Genomic DNA, 21,892 nt, shown 5'->3' with positions numbered 1-21,892 from the left:
ATGCCGGCCGCGGTGGCCGTGCGGTTCTGGCGCTGCAGTCCCCAGGTTAGTTAGGTTTAAGTAGTTCTAAGTTCTAGGGGACTTATGACCTAAGATGTTGAGTCCCATAGTGCTCAGAGCCATTTGAACCATTTTTGGTCATCAGTCCCCTAGAACTTAGAACTACTTAAACCTAACTAACCTAAGGACATCACACACATCCATGCCCGAGGCAGGATTCGAACCTGCGACCGTAGCGGTTGCGCTGTTCCAGACTGAAGCGCCTAGAACTGCTGGGCCACCAACGGCCGGCAGTCATCTGCAGTTACTCGCTGATGAAGCTGTGGTGTACAGCAAGGCGTTGAACTAGAGTGACTGTAGGAACATACATGATTACTCAGACCAAATTTGTAATTGGTGTGATGAATGGCAGCTACCTCTGAATGTCGAAAAATATAAGTTAATGTGGGTGAATAGGAAGACCAAACCCATAATGTTCGGATATAACATTAGTAATGTCCTGTAAGGCACAGTCATAATAGTGCAAAGTGATATGAAATGAAACGAGCATGTGAGGATTGTGGTAGGAAAGGCGAGTCGTAGACTTCGGATTATGGGTAGAATTTAGGAATGTGTGGTTCATCTGTAAAGGAGATCGCATATAGGACGTTAGTGCGACCTGTTCTCGAGTACTGCTCGAGTGTTTGGGATCCGTGCCAGGTCCGGTTAAAGGAAGACATCGAAGCAATTCAGAGGCGGGCTGCTACATTTATTACTGGTAGGCTCGAACAACACCCGAGTGTTACGAACGTTCTTCAGAAACGCAACTGGAAATCCCTGGAGGGACGGGGTCAGTTTTTTCGACAAACACTAATGGGAAAATTTCGAGAACCGGCATCTGAAGCTGAGTGCAAAACGTTTGTGTTGCCTCCAACATACACTGCGCGTATGGGGCACGAAGATAAGATACTAGAAATTAAGGGTCATAAGGAGCCATATACACTGAAGCGCCAAAGAAACTGGTACAGGCATGCGTACTTAAAAGGAGAGATATGTAGACGGGAAGAATACGGCGCTGAGGTCGGCAACGCCTATATAAGACAACAAGTGTCTGGCGCACTTGTTAGATCGGTTACTGCTGCTACAATGGCAGGTTATCACGATTTAAGTGAGTTTCAACGTGGTGTTATAGTCTGCGCACGAGCGATGGGACACAGCATCTCCGAGGTAGCGATGAAGTGGGGATTTTTCGTATGACCATTTCACGAGTGTACCGTGAATATTACGAATCCGGTAAAACACTAAATCTTTGACATCGCTGCGGCCAACACGACGACTGAAGGGAATCGTTCAAGGTGACAGAAGTGCAGTCCTTCCGCAAATTGCTGCAGATTTCAATGTTGGGCCATCAATAAGTGTCAGTGTGCGAATCATTCAACGAAACATCATCGATATGGGCCCAATCGCGTACCCTTCATGACTGCACAACACAAGAAATGGTTCAAATGGCTCTGAGCACTATGCGACTTAACTTCTGAGGTCATCAGTCCCATAGACTTAGAACTACTTAAGCTTAAGTAACCTAAGGACATCACACACATCCACGCCCGAGGGAGGATTCGAACCTGTGACCGTAGCAGCAGCGCGCTTCCAGATTGAAGCGCCTAGAACCGCTCGGCCACAACGGACGGCACCTGTGTAAGCATCCTGCCTCATCACCTGCATCCATTCATGTCCGTTGTACATTCCGACGGACTTGGGCAATTCCAGCAGGACAATGCGAGACCCCACACGTCCAGAGCTGCTACATTGTGGCTCCAGGAACACTTCTGAATTTAAAAACTTCCACTGGCCACCAAACTCCCCAGACACCAACGTTATTGAGCATATCTGGGATGCCTTGCAACGTGCTGCTCAAAAGAGATCTCCACCCCTCGTACTCTTTACGGATTTATGGACAGCCCCGCAGGATTCATGGTGTCACTTCCCTTCTGCACTACTTCACACATTAGTCCAGCCCATACCACGTCGTGTGCTCGCGGTGGCCCTGCACGATATTAGGCAGGTATACCAGTTTCTTTGGCTGTTCAGTGTAGACAGTCTTTTTTTCAATCGCTCGACTTGCGAGTAGAATAGGAAAGGAAATGACTAGTGGGGGTACGGGGCCACTCCGCCACGTTCCGTAAGGTGGATAGCGGAATATCGAGGTAGATGTACCGTGTCGCCGCTCCAAGAGTATTGGTATAGGAGACTGTATTCTTATACGAGGTGCATTCAAGTTCTAAGGCCTTCGATTTTTTTTCTCCGGGCTGGAAAGAGATAGAAACATGCGCATTGTTTTAAAATGAGGCCGCGTTCATTGTCAATACGTCCCAGAGATGGCAGCACCGTACGGCAGATGGAATTTTACCGCCAGCGGCGAGAATGAGAACTGTTTTAAATACTTAAAATGGCGACCTTTTCCTTACTTGAACAGCGTGCAATCATTCGTTTTCTGAATTTGCGTGGTGTGAAACCAATTGAAATTCATCGACAGTTGAAGGGAGACATGTGGTGATGGAGTTATGGATGTGTCGAAAGTGCGTTCGTGGGTGCGACAGTTTAATGAAGGCAGAACATCGTGTGACAACAAACCGAAACAACCTCAGGCTCGCACAAGCCGGTCTGACGACATGATCGAGAAAGTGGAGAGAATTGTTTTGAGGGATCGCCGAATGACTGTTGAACAGATCGCCTCCAGAGTTGGCATTTATGTGGGTTCTGTGCACACAATCCTGCATGACGACCTGAAAATGCGAAAAGTGTCATCCAGGTGGGTGCCACAAATGCTGACGGACGACCACATGGCTGCCCGTGTGGCATGTTGCCAAGCAATGTTGACGCGCAACGACAGCATGAATGGGACTTTCTTTTCGTCGGTTGTGACAATGGATGAGACGTGGATGCCATTTTTCAATCCAGAAACAAAGCGCCAGTCAGCTCAATGGAAGCACACAGATTCACCGCCACCAAAAAAAAATTTAGGGTAACCGCCAGTGCTGAAATAATGGTGGTATGTATGTTCTGGGACAGCGAGGGCGTAATCCTTACCCATTGCGTTCCAAAGGGCACTACGGTAACAGGTGCATCCTACGAAAATGTTTTGAAGAACAAATTCCTTCCTGCACTGCAACAAAAACGTCCGGGAAGGGCTGCGCGTGTGCTGTTTCACCAAGACAACGCACCCGCATATCGAGCTAACGTTACGCAACAGTTTCTTCGTGATAACAACTTTGAAGTGATTCCTCATGCTCCCTACTCACCTGACCTGGCTCCTAGTGACTTTTGGCTTTTTCCAACAATGAAAGACACTCTCCGTGGCCGCACATTCACCAGCCGTGCTGCTATGCCTCAGCGATTTTCCAGTGGTCAAAACAGACTCCTAAAGAAGCCTTCGCCGCTGCCATGGAATCGTGGCGTCAGCGTTGTGAAAAATGTTTACGTCTGCAGGGCGATTACGTCGAGAAGTAACGGCAGTTTCATCGATTTCGGGTGAGTAGTTAATTAGAAAAAAAATTGGAGGCCTTAGAACTTGAATGCACCTCGTAACAGCGTGAACTTGGCAGCAGAGGGAAGGACTCGTTCCGGTTACGAGAACATGGCGTGGTGTGGTAGCACTGAAGCCAGCTTGGCACCAACAGCGACAGCCGCGGCTAAACACACACGGCTACGGCTGCGGCCTGCGGTGACCGGACAGCCCCCTAGGGGCCACGCCTGGTCCCGCAGCCTCTCCTAATTAGCTCCCTGCTCCTCCTCTACGCTACGCCCGCCGCATCACAGCTGCCGCCGGCACCAAATTGGATTTTTGCGCTTCCGCGACCGCGCGCGTCCTTCCGCAGAAGCACTCTGCTCTCAGCCAACTGACGATGCAGCTAATGTATTCCAGTCTCTGTGCGTCTCAGACACGACTTTTCATTTCCTTACGGCCTTCTGCTCTCTCTCTCTCTCTCTCTCTCTCTCTCTCTCTCTCTCCCCCCCCCCCCCCCCCCACTTTCCAACATGTTTTATTTCCAGTATTTCGTTCATTCCCTTCATTTTTCAAGTCCCGTCGACGGGGACTTCAGCTGCGGTCACGGTGGCAGCGATATAGACGAATTCCACAGACTACCGACATTGGCCGAGGACGGCCGATGCTTCCAAACGAGGACGTCACTTTGTGAGCGGTAACGGTGCAGCTGATCTCATCGTCCGAACGTACTGGCTGCGGACGACAATCTATGACATTCCCATCAGTTTTGATTTCTTTGGTCAAATCGCCCGACGTTGTTCAAATGGCTCTGAGCACTATGGGACTTAACATCTGAGGTCATCAGTCCCCTAGAACTTAGAACTACTTAAACCTAACTAACCTATGGACATCACACACATCCATGCCCGAGGCAAGATTCGAACCTGCGACCGTAGGGGTCGCGCGGATCCAGACTGAAGCGCCTAGAACCACTCGGCCACTCCGGCTGGCGCCCGACGTTGTTACACACGAAACATGGGACTGTGAGAAGCCGATAAGTTTAGTCCAAGAAAGGAGTTTTTGGCATCCAGAGGATGAAAAATTTCATAACCTCGATATAATGTGGAATATATGGACTGACACTGCAGCTTTATTCGAAGCCATACGTAGGTAAAATCTTTATCGGAAATTTTAGGCGTAAATTATAACCTCAAAAATAATTTGTTCAATTAAGAGGGGTAGCGTATCATATGCTTAAAACTCACTACTGGATCCTTTTTATCTTGTGATATGTGGGAATTAGCTGTCTACAAACTATTACTACTACTACTTACTCACTCTTTAAGGCCAGTAGGAAGGTAATACGGTTATACGAGGTGGTTTGCGACGGCGGTGTGAGTGAATCCTCTTTTCAGTGCTTTGTGTGTTGACTATCTTATTGTAAAATTTATGTTTGTCTTTTACACGTAGCTGACAAACAGTCTTGAAGGTTACTTGGCATATGTCTGTTTTGCCGAATTTATTTGAAGTTGTGCTTAGTGTTTGTTATCTTGCTTTCCAATGTCTGCATGAATAATCTTACTTATTTAATAGAACGTTTCCCTCTTCATGTCATATATTTGTAAAATTTGTCTAGTTAATCCAGTAACTAAGGAAACAGTGTACAGTACCCATCACTAACTTTTCGAGAAAGATACAGCCAGCCCATTCAGGCGCATTCAACGTCTTTTTAATAACAAAAGCCGCAATGCAGCGTTCGTGTCTACGCACAGAGCCGTCGTGGTATCCATCACACCGCAGGAAGTTAAACCTCCTTAAAAGACTAGGTTATATCCTAACCCAACCACCAAACACTGAGGAAGGTTGTCGGACGTACTGTGACCAAGCTGTCGGCCGATGTTATCGGGCAACTTCTGACGATGGCGTCTAGCGTACGTTGTCGGTGCTACTGTGAACGCAGCTTTACACAGTCCTTCTGTCGTGGTTCGAAACTAGTACTTAAATTTCAACGAACCGAATCTCAATTCTGGGACTTTTACCTTTCGCTCGATTCTCTACCAGTCGAGCTATCCAGGCTACGCTTGCCAGGTCCAAAAATAGAAAAGCCCGACAAAGGGTTATCTTTATCGGGACATTTTGACCTAAAAGCAGAAATACCTAACAAACAGCAAAAGATTTTTTTGCGACATCAACCTTATAATTTGGCAATTAAAATACCAACTAACTGCTCTGTTTTCTTAGTTGCTCAGTCTTCTTTCTACGATAATGTTGCTTCAAAAGAAACTAAAAGTTCTTCACTAACAAAAATAACTACGCATTTATTCTTCTCGGACGAAGAAGCTTTGATCATTTCAATCAGACTCAATTAAGAAATAATACTTAACTGTAGATTATTGTTAATATTTCTCAGTTGAAGCCAGATTTACATGTCTTGTATTGACTTTGTAAACTGTCAGAAAGTACCCATTTTCTCTTCGACACAGTTAAGTCCGAAAGAAAATAAGGACTTTCCGTTGCTGATAAAACGAACTCTGTTGCTTGCGAACGCACGCACGACACGCTTTTTTAGCGGAGGCGCAGCGTAGAATATTCTCGTTCGCACTTGCGTGTTTCAGAACGGGTAGGAGGGACGCACGAGCTTGACAGGTGAGGTTGGCATCGACTAATCATCTCATTGTACTTTCTTCTTTATTTAACAATGTCTGTTCCTTCAGACAGGTATAAAATAAGTATTATAAGCCTCGGCGGGAGAAACGACAATACTAACACTGATATTGAGTCGTCGTAGTCTCATTCTCCCTGATGGGGGAATCGCGCAGTGTGCGTGCGTTAGGGGACGTAGACAATGTGCCACATTGTTTACATGTCCGAGGTTCGTGAACCCATAGCCCAAGACGTTATGGCGACAGCTCACGACAAGCGGGAATTACGGGTTCGAGTAGCGGTGCGACACAAATTTTCATGTGTCACGAAGAGGTAGCGTATCTGTACCGAATGCTGCTATGTCAACGAATTCGGTCAGCGAATAAGTTCGTAACATTCTACTTTCCCATGCTCGCTCTGCGCGTAGCATGGTTGTAACACTGTGAGTTAGGCTCGTACGGTCTACGAAGAAAAACCAAAGACCCAGACATAAGAATTTGTATTTGTGGGAATCCACAGCTTTCAGATGCTTAATGAACTTAAGCGGGGTCCGTAGTAGGCAGTAATGCGATGTTCATTTAATCGTGCTATTAGCTAATTTCGACTAAGCGTCGTTGTCAAGCACATTTGTAGCACCATGTATTTCATGTCATTTTCAAATCACTCTTAATTATAAGTAAAAAGTAGCCTTATTCTGTGGTTAGGTTAGGTTAGTGTTGTTCAACGTCCCGTCGACAACGAGGTCATTAGAGACGGAGCGATAGCTCGGGTTAGGGAAGGATGGGGAAGGAAATCGGCCGTGCCTTTTCAAAGGAACCATCCCGGCATTTGCCTGAAACGATTTAGGGAAATCACGGAAAACCTAAATCAGGATGGCTGGAGACGGGATTGAACCGTCCTCCTCCCGAATGCGAGTCCAGTGTGCTAACCACTAGCCGGCCGCGGTGGTCTAGCGGTTCTGGCGCTGCAGTCCGGAACCGCGGGACTGCTACGGTCGCAGGTTCGAATCCTGCCTCGGGCATGGGTGTGTGTGATGTCCTTAGGTTAGTTCGGTTTAAGTAGTTCTAAGTTCTAGGGGACTTATGACCTAAGATGTTGAGTCCCATAGTGCTCAGAGCCATTTGAACCATTTTTGCTAACCACTGCGCCACCTCGCTCGGTGCCTTATTCTGTCATTTTACGAAAGGATTCACGCTATAGTGAGACCTCTTAAGATCGTGTAATAGAGCAAAGTTCAGAATACGATGTGGACCTTTTCGTAAAATGACGGAATAAGGCTAATTTTTACATGTAATTAAGCGTGATTTGAAAATGAAATACATGATGTTACAAATGTGCTTGACAATAACGCTTAGTCGAAATTAACTAATCGCACGCTTAAATGAACATCGCACTGCAGCCTACTACGGACTATGTTTACGTTTATTACAGATGTAAGACTAACGTTTTTTGTGGTGTATCTCCTTATTCCTCGCATTTACGTCATTAGCTTGGAACCGAGGCCTACGAGAAAGACAGGCCGCGGCGCGTACGTCACGAAGGCAAGCCAAGATCGCTCAACTCAGCAAACAAACTGCGTTTGTACACCTGTTAACGAGTAACTAGGTGTGTATGTACAAACGAGAACTGCATCTTCTACTGGAATCCACTATTATAGAATCTTACTGTTATTAGTTCTACAATGATCGGAAGTCCAAAGGCCTACTTATAACTTGTTACGGCTGTTCTGGGATACAATACAATTAAAGTCATGAGACGGGCGGGGTAGCCGCGCGCTCTCGGGCGTCTTGTCACGGTCAGCGCGGCTGAAAACCTCGAAGTCTGGAGGACGCGCGTGTCCAGCAGACGACTCTGAATGTCTGATTATAATGATGACATAATTTACATCACAAGATTAATATATGACTTGATAAACATACCTGCCTGAACAATTTATCTACTTTGTCTACAGAATATTGGAGAAATTCAAAATGCAGTCAACAAAGTGATGAACGTATTCTATTCATTGAACTGAAGAAGGACGAAAGGCTAAAACGCGTCTTAACATCATGAATGTTCATACAGTGCCTGGCTTCTGTATTTGTTGACGTAATTTGACGTAAGGCCACTGTACTTCACCTCCACCACCATGGAGAGAAAAATGTCGTGTGTCGTCTCCAGTGCCGCATCAGTATTCAACGGCGGCGTTGGCGGCGACGGCGTAGCTGGCGACTGGCAGTTAGCCGAGACTCCGTGGAGATTCGCTAACTGTACCGCCGGGTCGGCTGCTTCGCGCTCCATTGGAAATGTTTCGCTCCATGGATTCCGCTGCTGCCCGCATCCACAGAAAATAGAGTGGGCAGCGTTGCGCTGAGGTCCCGTATCCGATTTCCGCCTGAATGATTTAATAAATGGTCCGGAATGCGACACCCAGCGGACCGCACGCCACTTCCAACACGCCCTAAACCAATGGTGGCCGAACTTTTCCGGTCCTGAGACCAATGATGCAACTCGTAAAAACTCTTACTGCACTATCCCAGTTTTGTGATTCATCCTCCCTCCGAACCTAGAGCAAATAGTGTGTACTATACACAAACATTACCGGAATTCTTATTTTATCAGTATACAAGTATTATTATCGTCACTCTCATCTGAGAATCGCACGCCATAATTCAGTGGTTATGAGTAACAACAGTAATGCATTACTACTGTAAAGTGTAACATAGTTCATCTCCACAATTATAAGAACCATCATCGTCATCAGCGACATTACAGCCGTCAAAATCACAACCAGGACGACGACGACGACGACGACGACGACCACCACCACCACCACCAGCAACACAATCACCACCACCAGTCATATCACCACCAGTCACATCATCAGTCATATCATCAGTCATCGTCATCATCAGCCATCATCATGAGCATCAGCCATCATAATCATCACCACCATCAGTCACTATCATTGTCATCATCAGTCACTATCATTGACATCAATCACCAACAGCGTCGTCATAGTCACCATCATAATTATACCCAACATCGGCATGGTCAGCATCATCATAGTCCTCAACATCGTCATTGTCCATCCCCTTAGCTGAGTGGTTAGTGCGCCTGACTGCCAGGTAGGAGGCCCAAGTTCGATTCCCAGCCGAGTCGGATCTTTTCTCCGCTCACGGACTGGGTATTGTCTTATCCACAACAGCATTTCATCATCAACAACATTGCCCAGTGTGGCGTCAAGTAAAAAGCCTTGGATCTCGGCGGCCGAACTTCCTGGACTCCCAGCCATTAATGCCATACAATCATTTCATTTCAATAGCTTCATCGCAGTCATCAACAGCATCATTGTAGACCAAATCAGCCCCATCAAGCCCACAACGCCATCAAGTCTACATCTCAACAGCGTCATCATAGTCATCCACAGCACCATCATAGAAATCAGCATTAAACATTTGACATCCAGTGCTTGACGGGAAACCGCATTTAGATTTTGCCACCAATTACAGCCAAGCTGTTCTCAGATTTTTCAAGTGTCACCTACCCACCTTCCTTTACTTTACGTCGTCGTCTCTGCCTTTGCTCTTTCATCTTCGAATACAGCAAAGAACTTCCTTGATCCATCTATCATCCATTCGCCTGGCAACTAGTCCCGCGCACTTTCAGTTCATTTTTATTATGGTCAAAATTGCTAAGTAAACGCAGGTGTCTCCGCAGGAGAAACAGCGACCGTTCTGGAACAATATATACAGATAAAGCGCCCCAGGTCGCATAACATTTATTACTGGATCAGGGCGATGAATATCACAAGATGATCTTGTTGGTAGAGTGAAATTAGTAATAAAGCATATACTGCGCAGCCTGTGGCTGTTTGTCTTTATGTTAAGTCACACCACGCGATTGCAGTCCAATTACCTGTTTCATTTGTTTATTTTCGTATCTCTCACGTAATTTCACAGTACGGATATTTCCTTTGCTCGCCGGACAAATTCTCAGGTTTCATAAACCAGTTCTTAATACTGTAAGTAAAATCTGTTACAACGAAATGCTTGCAACCCCCCCCCCCCTCCTCCTCCTCCTCGTTCTTCTTCTTCTTCTTCTTCTTCTTCAGACAAGTGGTATACATATGTATATTTGCAAATTAACGATTTCTGTAGAGGCAGATCCTGAACTTGTTCTGAATGACATTATCTACAACCCTCGAACTTCCCGGTATTGATTAGTTATACCATGTACATTAGTTTTGTATACTATCTGCTCAAAACTATCCGGACACGCCTGCGTAATAACCAATTTAGCACTAGATGTCACGGGAGGTGGAGCCACCAGTATGAAAGAAGGGGGGCCAGTATTGTGTGTCAGGAGACGAGGTGTACCAACAGAACGGGTCGGTTAGGAGAGCTCAATGACTTCGAACGTGGACTAGTTACTGGATATCACCTGAAAAACAAAGCCGTCAGGGACATTCCAACCCTTCTATTGCTGTCCAACTCCACTGTTGCTGACGTGATTTTGAAGTGGAAGCGCAAGGAAACAGACACAGCTAAACTAAGATCAGGACAGATCTCATTTACTGACGGATGGGGATCATAGTGCACTGCAATATGTGGTTATAATAAAAATCTGCCGAAGTGTTACGGGACAGTGCGTAGGGAGTGAAAAAGAATGGGCTACGATGGTTGAGCAGTTCCTCATATGCTTCACATTTCTGTAGTCAATGTTAGGGAACGCTTCAGATGGTGTGAAGAGCGATGCCACTGCGCAGTGGATGGCAGAGAACGAGTGATTTGGAGCGATGAATCACCCTTTACCCTGTAGCGATCCACGGTAAGGGTTTGGGTTTGGCGAATGCCTGGAGAACATTACCTCCCAGCATGAGAAGAATCAACAGTGAAGTACGGAGGACGTGGTGTTATGGTAAACGGATTTTTTTCGTGGTTACTTTGTGGTCCCCTTATTACGAATAAGAAAACGCTAAATGTGGAAGGATGTGAACAAATTTTACAGAAATGTGTTCAACGAAGTGCAGAGAGACAGTTCGGAGACGATGACTGACTGTATCAGCATGACAACGTATCCTGTCATGGTTTGTGGACTATAACATTCCTGAAATGGACTGGCCTGCCCAGAGCCCCGTTCTGAATAGAATGGATGAACTCTAGGATATACTTTTTTTCTTGTGGGGCTACCTCAAGAGCAAAGTCTACACGACTCTACCAAGAACCCTGGATGAGTTAAAACAGAGAATTCGGGATGCAGTTCACAGTATTCCAACTGAGATGTGGCAGCGGCCAATGAGGAATCTCAACAGCATATTTCACGAATGTATTCGTACAGGAGGACGCCATATAAAGGCCTTAATTTTTTTTTAAATGACAAATGCTGATGACCAACCTGCATTCTGTTTCTCTGAAGGAGCTGCACTTAGGATGATGTACTGAATTAGAATTATAATGATACCACCGACTGAGGGATAGGAGACCACATACATAGCTACAGTAATTGCACATGTCTGCAACTTGCAGATGCCAATGCTCCACGCCCTATGGCATACTCCCATCACATATGCAACTCGTAAGCTTTGTTTTGGTAATCCTATTTACATACCTAACTCCAGGCTGTTTTTGTCCTTTTGTTTGTTTATTTCACTCTCCATCTAGTCTTCGTCCATCAGAAGTACCCAGACACCTATTAGTGGACATGAATGTGGGGCATGTCCATGGCTTTAATTCTACTGAAGACATATGGAATGAGGTGTCTGAATGTCTGTGGAGGAATGGCAGCCCATTATTCTTCAAGAGTCGAAACCAGGGAAGGTAGTGATGCTGGACGCTGGGATCTGAAGGGACGTCGAACTCTTAATGCTGCCACCTGCCCACGGCTGCCACTATTCATTTCAAACATTCCCGTTATTGTGTGTCACCCAGTATCGAGTAGCATCAGTTCGTGCCATTCTCGTCCATGAGCTAATGTACTCCTACCAGCCGGCAACCCACCGAACTGCACAGCTACGCAGAGTAGGCTATACGTCAGGGGACGCCTCACAGAAAGTGAACTACTTTGTCGATTACGGAGAAGCGATTGATTTTGTTCAACTTCGAATACTTACTGATCAGGAGTACTGTAAAGGGTTCCTTATTATGGGCGCAATATCACTAATAGACTTTAAAAAATGGTCATACTCGAAACACTAACTTCAGGGACAGCATTCTCTTTTATAAATCCTACTAATAAGATGTTACCGACTCTATACTAATAGCCGGCCGCGGTGGTCTAGCGGTTCTGGCGCTGCAGTCCGGAACCGCGGGACTGCTACGGTCGCAGGTTCGAAACCTGCCTCGGGCATGGGTGTGTGTGATGTTCTTAGGTTAGTTAGGTTTAAGTAGTTCTAAGTTCTAGGGGACTTATGACCTAAGATGTTGAGTCCCATAGTGCTCAGAGCCATTTTTCGATACTAATAACGTGGGGAGAGGAAGGACCGCAGCAAAACCTAACACATGGCGTTGTTCGAGGTTATTACGCCACCATGTAGCGTCGCAGGCCTTCTCAAGGTCGAGAAAGAAGCCTATTAGGTGGCGAAGGCGGAGGAGAGCCCATTGTATAGTCGCCTACAGTCACATTATTAATGGTAGGATGATGCCACCCGAACGCACACTGAAAGTGACTAAGGAGTTGTCTGAATTCTAAGATTCAAACAAGACGGCGGTTGATCATGCACTCCGTCTTCCCCAAGCAGCTGGTGAGACCAAAGCTACGAGAACTACTCGGGGACGTATGGTTCTTCCCAAAAACTGAAACAGTTTCTTCCAAGAGTCGGGGAATTGTGCCGTGTCAAAAATGAATTTAGAAAGATCGCAGAGGATTCTTTAGGTGTTCCCACTGAGATGCCTCATCATGCTCTAATGGATATAGCTCTGGAAAATTGTCATAAAAGATGCGGGTATCAGTGACGATTGGGGGCTATCCCCTGCAAATCACTTAATGTGCGCGCATATGCAGATGATACTGATGTATTTGCAAGAACGCTGACATCAATGAAAGACCAGCAGATAAGTGAAGGGAAGATTAAGTATATCCATGTAACCATAAGATCATCCTAAAGAACCACCATTCATAGAAGTTGGTTCAGTACATCTGACGAGATGAGTAGTTTCACTTACCTTGGACCGGAAGTAAACTGTAAGAAACGCAGAAACGAATAATGTCTGTCAACAAGTGCTACCATGATATATCATTTCAAATCTAAGCAGCTGTTCAGAAGAACTGTGTATAAAGTTTTACTGAGGCCAGTACTAACATTTGGTGCTGAAACACAGACATTAAAGAAATTCGATGAATAGCAACTTTCCTTATTTGAAAGAGGATCTTTAAACAAATTCTTCGGCCAGTGGAAGAATATTGTGTCTGGGGGAAGAGACTGAACTATGAATTAAATAATCTATATAATGAACCAGCTATTGTTAGCTACAGGCTGGAGTGGGCAGGACATGTACTGAGAGCTAGTGACAGATCAATGCAGTTCCTGCCGAACCAGGAAGTTTAGAAGACCTAAACTCAGGTAGGAGGACATAATGAAAACTGGAATTCACAATTGGAAAAGTCTGTCACTAAATGGGAAAGAACGGAATAATGTTCTACAGAAGGCCAAGGCTCACAATGGACAGCCGTGTATTATTATTATTATTATTATTATTATTATTATTATTTGTCTGGATTAAATGTGTTCTAGTATCATTAATTCCTCACTTCGCTGGGAGGACAGAAGTGGAAGCGGAGAATGCTTTTACTTATCGAATTCGGCGGTGTCGCTGTTGGGCGCTGAGGCTGGGTGACACTGAAGCTTCCAGAGACAGAGGCCGCGCTGCCTGACATTTACGTGCAGCTCCGACATTTCCAACGAGGGGTCCCCTGTTAGCGACCAGTTGTATGCAGGGTACATACTTTCACAGACCTCACTTTTATATGCGGTTTTATTTTTAATTAGATTCTGACGTAGCAATGGAAATTAATGGATATGCTTTCACGCTATTAAAAAATCATTACAGATGCAGATAAAACAGACTGGTGAAATTTCAATACATAATATAAATATAATATACAATGAATGACGTTCGATATCAACTACTCTTTATCTACATGTGTAAAACAATCCAAAATTAGTAGCAAGGTAAACATTGTCACACTTTCAGAGTAGAGTACGTTACTTTCAGCTGACGATGGACTAATACTGAAAGGAAAGTTCTTACGTCCAATCCACGACCCCAGTTATCTCTGTAAACAGTAAGATGTTCTGAATCTCGAATCAGTGTGGAGAAGTTCCTGCACATCCTAGCCAAGGCAGCATATTGTTTATTGGAGTGCTTACGCAGAAACACTGTGTATCTAGTGAGCCTGCACGTGCACCATTCCGCCTCACACAGAGAGATGTGTGTCCTCTTGTCTTCCTCGACACATTGCGGAGCATGTCAGGATTTATGGTTCGAAGGCCTTCCTCAACACTTTTGCGCTAATCTTCACAGGTCCAACGTTGAGCCACAAAGGTCTTTATTATGTTCCATAATGAATTGTCGGGTGTGCTAACTTATTGGCCATTTCAATGGGGCTGCAGATGTTGCTGAACCACGCCCTATCAGGCAGTCTCGAGATTGATTGACGATGTTGCTCGCGCATCTGAATAGCATAGTGCGCTGGAGCTCCGTCATGCTTTAAGACCACACGATCTATGATACTTTTGTCTCCGGGCTGAGGTCTTAACCACGTTTGCAGCAAGTCCAAATACGAATTTATATTCACTTACTCTGAAAAAAAAGTTCTGAACAGATATAATGATGACATCTCGGCCCATATGAGAGGGGGAGGGGGGGGGTTCTTTCCAAAAAATGGTTCAAATGGCTCTGAGCACTATGGGACCTAACAACTGAGGTCATCAGTCCCCCAGAACTTAGAACTACTTAAACCCAACTAACCTAAGGACATCACACACATCCATGCCCGAGGCAGGATTCGAACCTGCGACCGTAGCGGTCGCGCGGTTCCAGACTGAAGCGCCTAGAACCGCTCGGCCACTCCAGCCGGCTGGTTCTTTCCAACGGTTGCCCATGATGTTGATTTTCCCTAGAGCAGAGAACTATATTTTTGATCTGTGAACTGCGAAATATCGCACATACTTCAGAAGATAATATTCTACAGAGAGACACGGAATTTGAAAATTGTACCGACAAAGCACGGTAGGCAGCGTATTTAAAACGTTACTTTAACAGAAAGAAAATTATGTCTGTGGACTAGCGATGTACGCCTGCTACATTAGAGTCCTTGCAAGACAAATTTAGAATTAACGTCATTATACCTTCAGATATTCTGCGAGCAAAATGCGAATATGAATTCTAAAATTTTCCCGGTGTACTGAATGTTCACACAAATTTTGGGGTTGCGGCCGGTCGTCGTTCACAACAGCCCACGATGTTTCAACTGGACACATGCCTTTCATCCTCAGGTGAGCCATCGAAGACAGAAAGCTCAAGAGGATGACTGGCATGTGTTCAGTTGAAACATCGTGGGATGTATTGTACGGCCACCGGCTGCAACACCAAAATTTCTTTCAACAAAACGTAAATACTTATTATGCCCGATTATGGCCTTATGTTTTGAAAGGAGATTAAAGGCAACGTGAAATATTATATTCTGGTAGAATTACGAAAAGTACTTATAATATTATCTTTGATGTTTACTACTAATTATTTCTGTAGATTTATTTTACATAGTACTATTTTTAATCATTGCTAATAGATTTTCAATAATTTTCATTTCTATACACCTTTCAACTTATTTTGCCTTTTATTTCGTCATCAACAAAATTTCATTAAGTCAGTTAATTTCGTTGTCAGTTTATAGTTCCATTTAGAAAGCAATATTAGAAACTCGCTGCGCCATATCGTTGTCAGATAATTCATCCAGAATTGTCGTATTGTTTTGGCATGACATGATACCAATCTAGGTAATATATCATCTTTTGTAAGTACTAGCCGGCCGAAGTGGCCGTGCGGTTAAAGGCGCTGCAGTCTGGAACCGCAAGACCGCTACGGTCGCAGGTTCGAATCCTGCCTCGGGCATGGATGTTTGTGATGTCCTTAGGTTAGTTAGGTTTAACTAGTTCTAAGTTCTAGGGGACTAATGACCTCAGCAGTTGAGTCCCATAGTGGTCAGAGCCATTTGAACCATTTTTGTAAGTACTAGGTTATATCGCCTTCCGTATAACTGATGGTACTCCATGAATTTCATGCCCCTTTCCCGCTGTTTTTGCTGTACCCAGATACTGCGATGACGGTTATTAACGGAAAGCGGCGGTGATAATGAAGGACATATAGCCACCGCGTTTCATTAAGTACGTAGCCGCTGTTGGGCGTCACCTTCAAAAAATGTTTACCCGTTCACAAACATCGGTCAAAAGCCTTTCATTTTCGAAAATTTTATGATGTACTTATGCAAAATTGAACGCGGTACTTGAAGTTCAGCTGCTCCTTAGCGACTGGATGTCCCAGGAGGCTCCCAAATTGATTGAAAGACGGTGCCCTATGCCTCGTCTCGCGCTTTCTTGCGTCTGAGTCCGCAGCTCGTGGTCGTGCGGTAGCGTTCTCGCTTCCCGCGCCCGGGTTCGATTCCCGGCGGGGTAAGGGATTTTCTCTGCCTCGTGACGAGTCGGTGCTGTGTGCTGTCCTTAGGTTAGTTAGGTTTAAGTAGTTCTAAGTTATAGGGGACTGATGACCATAGATGTCAAGTCCCATAGTGCTCAGAGCCATTTGAACCATTTTTGCGTCTCTGACAGTACCTGAAACAAATGAACATTTTTCTCAATCGAGTGGGGTTGCTTTACGAGATGGGGCCTTATCTCTGCCATTGTCTGTGGACGATCGCGAATGAACACGCCGCCCCCCCCCCCCCCCCCCACACACACACATTGCTGATGAGCAGTGGAACTGTGTCCGCTCACATCCGCCATGTGTTCTCAACTGAAACAATGCAATACAAAAGCTAAACAATACAATACTGATCGCAAGGGGAGAGACCTACAAAACAACTACTGACTGCCCGAATTTTACAAAGTCAAGAGGTGTACGGGAATTTCTCAGACGTACTATAAACTAAGTTTGTTTGCACGTGTACATATTAAGGAATTCCCTTCCTAACATTCTCTCAGCCCATAGCTGGCTGTACGATTATCAATATACAGAGAATCTGTTACAAAATACAACAGAGTGTCGTCTTACCACGGAAAAAACTAATAATGTCCTCAGTCGGAAAGCTGGTTTGATCACAGTAGTCCTTTTCTAATACCTCTGACCTTTCACTGTGAAGGAGATACACTGCCTCACTAAAAAAAAGTGAAGCACCAAGAAGTGGAGGAGGCAATGGAATGACACTTCACTTCACAGATTGATTTAAGTGATTACAAAATCGAGTCCAATTTACAAACAACTTGGCATTAGGAGCCCGCATATCGGTATGACATTGCTCTCCTGAGGCAAAGTGGTCCACAGCTGTTTTAACTGGTCCTTAATATCTCTGACACTGGCGCTGAGATTGAGTTGAAGTCCGAGCCCGTCCCTCGCATTATTCTATCAGTGACACATGTGGGGATCTTACTGACAACTAGGTCAAAATCACGCAGACAGTTCACAGATTCACGTGTCGTGAGTGGATAAGCATTGTCTTGCTGGAAAACAGGACCACAGTATTGTCGCACGAGATGTAACACACGAGGACGCGATGTATCCGTGACGTACCGTCAAAGTAATCTCAATAACTCTTTGCCTTTCGCGGGCAAGTGCTCTACCATCTGAGCTACCGAAGCACGACTCACGCCCGGTCCTCACAGCTTTACTTCTGCCAGTATCTCGTCTCCTACCTTCCACGATTGAACCACCCGGCTACATGGAGATTCATAACAACACTCCTTTCAAAATCTGTCAGTGGCTGCTAGCGCTGTGTCACGCGAGTGCACTTCATCTCCGTGTCTTTCACAGCGACCACTCAACATCTTGATGCTGTTCACATACTCTATCAGACCTGTTAACAACACTAGACACGATAATACGAATGCACTCTGTTGTCTACATTTACGAAGTTACACTCACATCCGATCGTGTCTTCCTGGTGCTTTGCTTTTTTTGCCAGGAAGTGTATTTATGCGGTATGCTGCTGTTGTTCACCACGCAACATAAGTAGTTAACAAACAGTGTTTCACATGTATTGTAGAAACAATGTGATCCTTCCTGGGGTGGGAGGTTGGGGGAGGGGGGGGGGGGAGGAGATGGAGAGCAAAGATTGCTCAAAAACCATAATAACTGTGAACAACATGATTTTGGAACAAGTATCAATCGTAATGCTCAGAATACCAAAGTGAGTGGGTATTTTTTAAATTTTTCAGTGATACTTAACCCAAAAATTGAAGTTTCAGTAAGAGATGGCACTTCAATGTATTCAACATTTCCAGGTTCAGCGACTTACACATCATTATCTCTTTGAAAGGCATGTACAGAGTAAAAGTCAACAACAGTGAAAGAAATTGGAGTTTTTTATATTTTTTGTGGTGGTCTTTAGTACACGTTACTTAAAGTGCGTTGTCACTATTAAGGGAGTGTTAAAAGGTATTCTCACTTTCTGGACCCTGAGTACACATCGGTACCTCCTTAATAAATATCTTGTTAATATAATTCAATAACAATTAACGAATATTGCTTTTTTATTTTTTATAGTTGGCACAAAGTAACCCCCTCCCCCCTTGGTAATGGGTGTTATGGAAAATTCCTTGGTATTGTTTGGGTTAAGCTGGTGTGCATTCAGACTCATACAATAGTGTAGATCTACAGGGCGAGGTAAAAATGGTGATCCAAGACTTTACAGCGCGATTCCTCGCGCACTGGCAGGTAGTTTGGAGACACTGTGCTCACATATCCGACAAGTATCTCGGTTCGACCCCTGCTATAACGCTTCCCAGTTCGTACTGATAGAGAGAAAAGTGAATATAACTGACGAGGGGGCCTTACAAACTGGCCCTCTTAGATTTCATAGAATTTGGAAGTCAGCGCCCGGACATTAATTTTTCAAGACAGTACGACGCAATTCTCTCAAAATCTCGAGAAAATCGCGATTCAAGATTAGAAGATTTCCAAGCGTCGTTGAGTACAAAACATTTCGAGCCACTGACGTACGAGTCTTGTAATCGTTGAGACACTAGTTCAAATACCTCCACAGGGTGTATACGTGGACAAGGAAAAAAAATTCCCGGATTTCCCGGTTAAAAATACACTTCCTCCCGGGCGAAAGTACACTTTTTCTATGTTAAGTGACAGTATACTCTTCCTCGGCACTGTAAAACTCATCAATCCTTTGAATGTTTATTGTTTTATATAGCGACGTAGAATTTCCCAGCACTTTCGAAAATGAATCTCAGTGGGGAAAAACACCTTTGATGTGCAGCAACATGTACGCTTCATATTTTCGTATTACGAAGGTATAAATTTGAATTCTACCAAACACTGCACGGCACTTCCCGAAGCACTGAAATCGAAATTGCGATACGCTTTTGTAAGCGTGATCTCGCCAGCTGATGACAGCATAGAACACGTGATGTAATCAGCCAATAGCAATATCACTCTTAAGTATCGCGAACACACAAATAACCAAAGTAAATGGTTTAAATAAACATACATAGCACTTACTTATAATATTGGTCTCGAAGCTTAATAAGCTGGAAGAGAAGGTAAGTTTCCACATATAATGTTGATCTTTTTTGCGCGTGTTACACTTTAAGATACATCACACAAATGTACCAGTAAAATTTTTAATAACGACGTAAATGTCTGATCTTCTGGACCCTAAATTGTTCTAAATCGTCGTCCTGGAAGAGTTGACTTTTAAATGAGAGTGAAACGGTTTGTGATTTAAGAAATTCATCGTACATTCTCGCATATAGTTCATCTTGCGTGTAAGTAAATCTGCTTTGAATGTAGCGCTTTTCAAAACACCTTTCGCAATATTTTCCCGCGACCTGTTAGACATAGGTTCGGTTTAGCAGTTGCAACAGAGCCCCAGATAATAGGCGTCATCGCGCTTGCGCAGCTACGATGACGCAGGAAGCCCTTATGTTCGTACGTGTAAAACATTAAAAGATCTTACATTGTGTCATAAAAGGAACAAGACAAAAGAGGATACTTCAAAAGCGTCGGAATTTCATGAACCATACTAAAATGCATAATTCGGCTTCAAATGCACAATCGTATGTAAATTTTCTTGGAGTAAGCACTCCGTCTTCAGGCCACAAGTGGCCCATCGGGACCATCCGACCGCCGTGTCATCCTCAAGTGAGGATGCGGATAGGAGTTGCGTGTGGTCGTTATGATGGTTTTCTTTGACCGGAGCCGCTACTATTCGGTCGAGTAGCTCCTCAATTGGCATCACGAGGCTGAGTGCACCCCGAAAAATGGCAACAGCACATGGCTGCCGGATGGTCACCCATCCAAGTGCCGGCCACCCCCAACAGCGCTTAACTTCGGTGACCGTACGGGAACCGGTGTATCCACTGCGGCAAGGCCGTTGCCCAAATTTTCTTGAAGTACCAGTACTATATCATTTCATGTTTGGTTCAATATGGCATAATGCCATACGTGCACTTCAAATGCAGCGAAAAGTTGAAACTAGCCAATAGTGTGAAATCAAACACTTCGTCTCAAATAAATTGACTGTCCCAGCAGAAAAGATTAATAAAAACCGGCAAAAATAACTTCATTGTTCTGTAAGGCGATTAATGCTTGACTGTCAGAAAGGTGGAAATAAAATCTGAAACTAAAAACATATTTTAGCCTTCCGTAATTATGTGAAGTATTTTAATTAATTTGATAGCTCACTGCCACAAAAATCCGTTTTGTTATTGTTTAGCGTGAGAGGAATAAACGAAGAAGAAACAACAAAATCACTGAACGTGAACACAGGTCACGTCGCGACGACCCACTTCCCCACCACAACTCAGACTGCTCTGTGCATCAGCCCCAGATTTACTGTATTTTCGAGTCGGGGCAATATTAAGAAGTGGCGCCCTGCCACACTTCTGTAACCAGAAGCGGGAGAAGGTACTACTCATACGCGACTCAACTGCGAATGCGCAAGATCCCGCCTGCAACTGCTCAAACGAATCTAATATAAACAGTTATCACGTCACGCTTATCGGAGGCAATTTGTTGTTATAAAGCATTGCATAGTCTTCCTAAAGCGTTTGATAGACTTCGCTGTTGGTAGACGCTTGTATGAGCACTGTTTTGTTGTATACGACTCATTTCCTTTGTCACTTTTTTATTTTAGTTTTTTCTCTCGTTCATGTTTTGTTGCTGCACCATTATTCTGCAGTAGCGGGATGCAGTAATGTCCTTTGTTAGAATATTAGTTCTTACCAGTCAAAATCACAAAAATTTAACTGAAAACTAAAACAAAGAAAAATTCCCGGAATTCTAAACAATTCCCGGGGTTTTTCCCGGTTTTCTCCCGGATGAAAAAATTCCCTTTTTTTCCCGGATCTCCCGGTTGTCCCGGGTCGTATACACCCTGCTCTAGCAGCAACTCTTCCTTTTCTTAAAATTCTATATTTACTAGCAGACGAAAATATTAAATAACGGTAATTGAATCACAATTTTAGTAGAACTGATCGCCTTTTTAATTTTAGTTAAAAACGACATCGAAAAGCGAGTACTGACAAATTAAAATTTGGTAAAAAAATGAGTAGCACCAAATATTAAATAAAATACTTTTTAT

General features: G+C 44.4%; 1 protein-coding gene and 1 pseudogene across 10 annotated transcripts in view; both read right to left on the bottom strand.

Annotated features, from left to right (window-relative positions):
• The window catches only part of LOC126092365 (rap guanine nucleotide exchange factor 2), a 318,859-nt gene that overhangs the window by 220,875 nt on the left and 76,092 nt on the right, over window positions 1-21,892 (bottom strand). The window lies entirely within an intron of this gene.
• Window positions 20,572-20,688, bottom strand: LOC126096283 (5S ribosomal RNA; annotated as a pseudogene).

The sequence above is a fragment of the Schistocerca cancellata genome, chromosome 1 (assembly GCF_023864275.1).
Source record: "Schistocerca cancellata isolate TAMUIC-IGC-003103 chromosome 1, iqSchCanc2.1, whole genome shotgun sequence".
NCBI classification, from domain to species: domain Eukaryota; kingdom Metazoa; phylum Arthropoda; class Insecta; order Orthoptera; family Acrididae; genus Schistocerca; species Schistocerca cancellata.
Note: the sequence above shows the minus strand (reverse complement) of the source record. Positions and strands in the feature narration are given on the sequence as shown.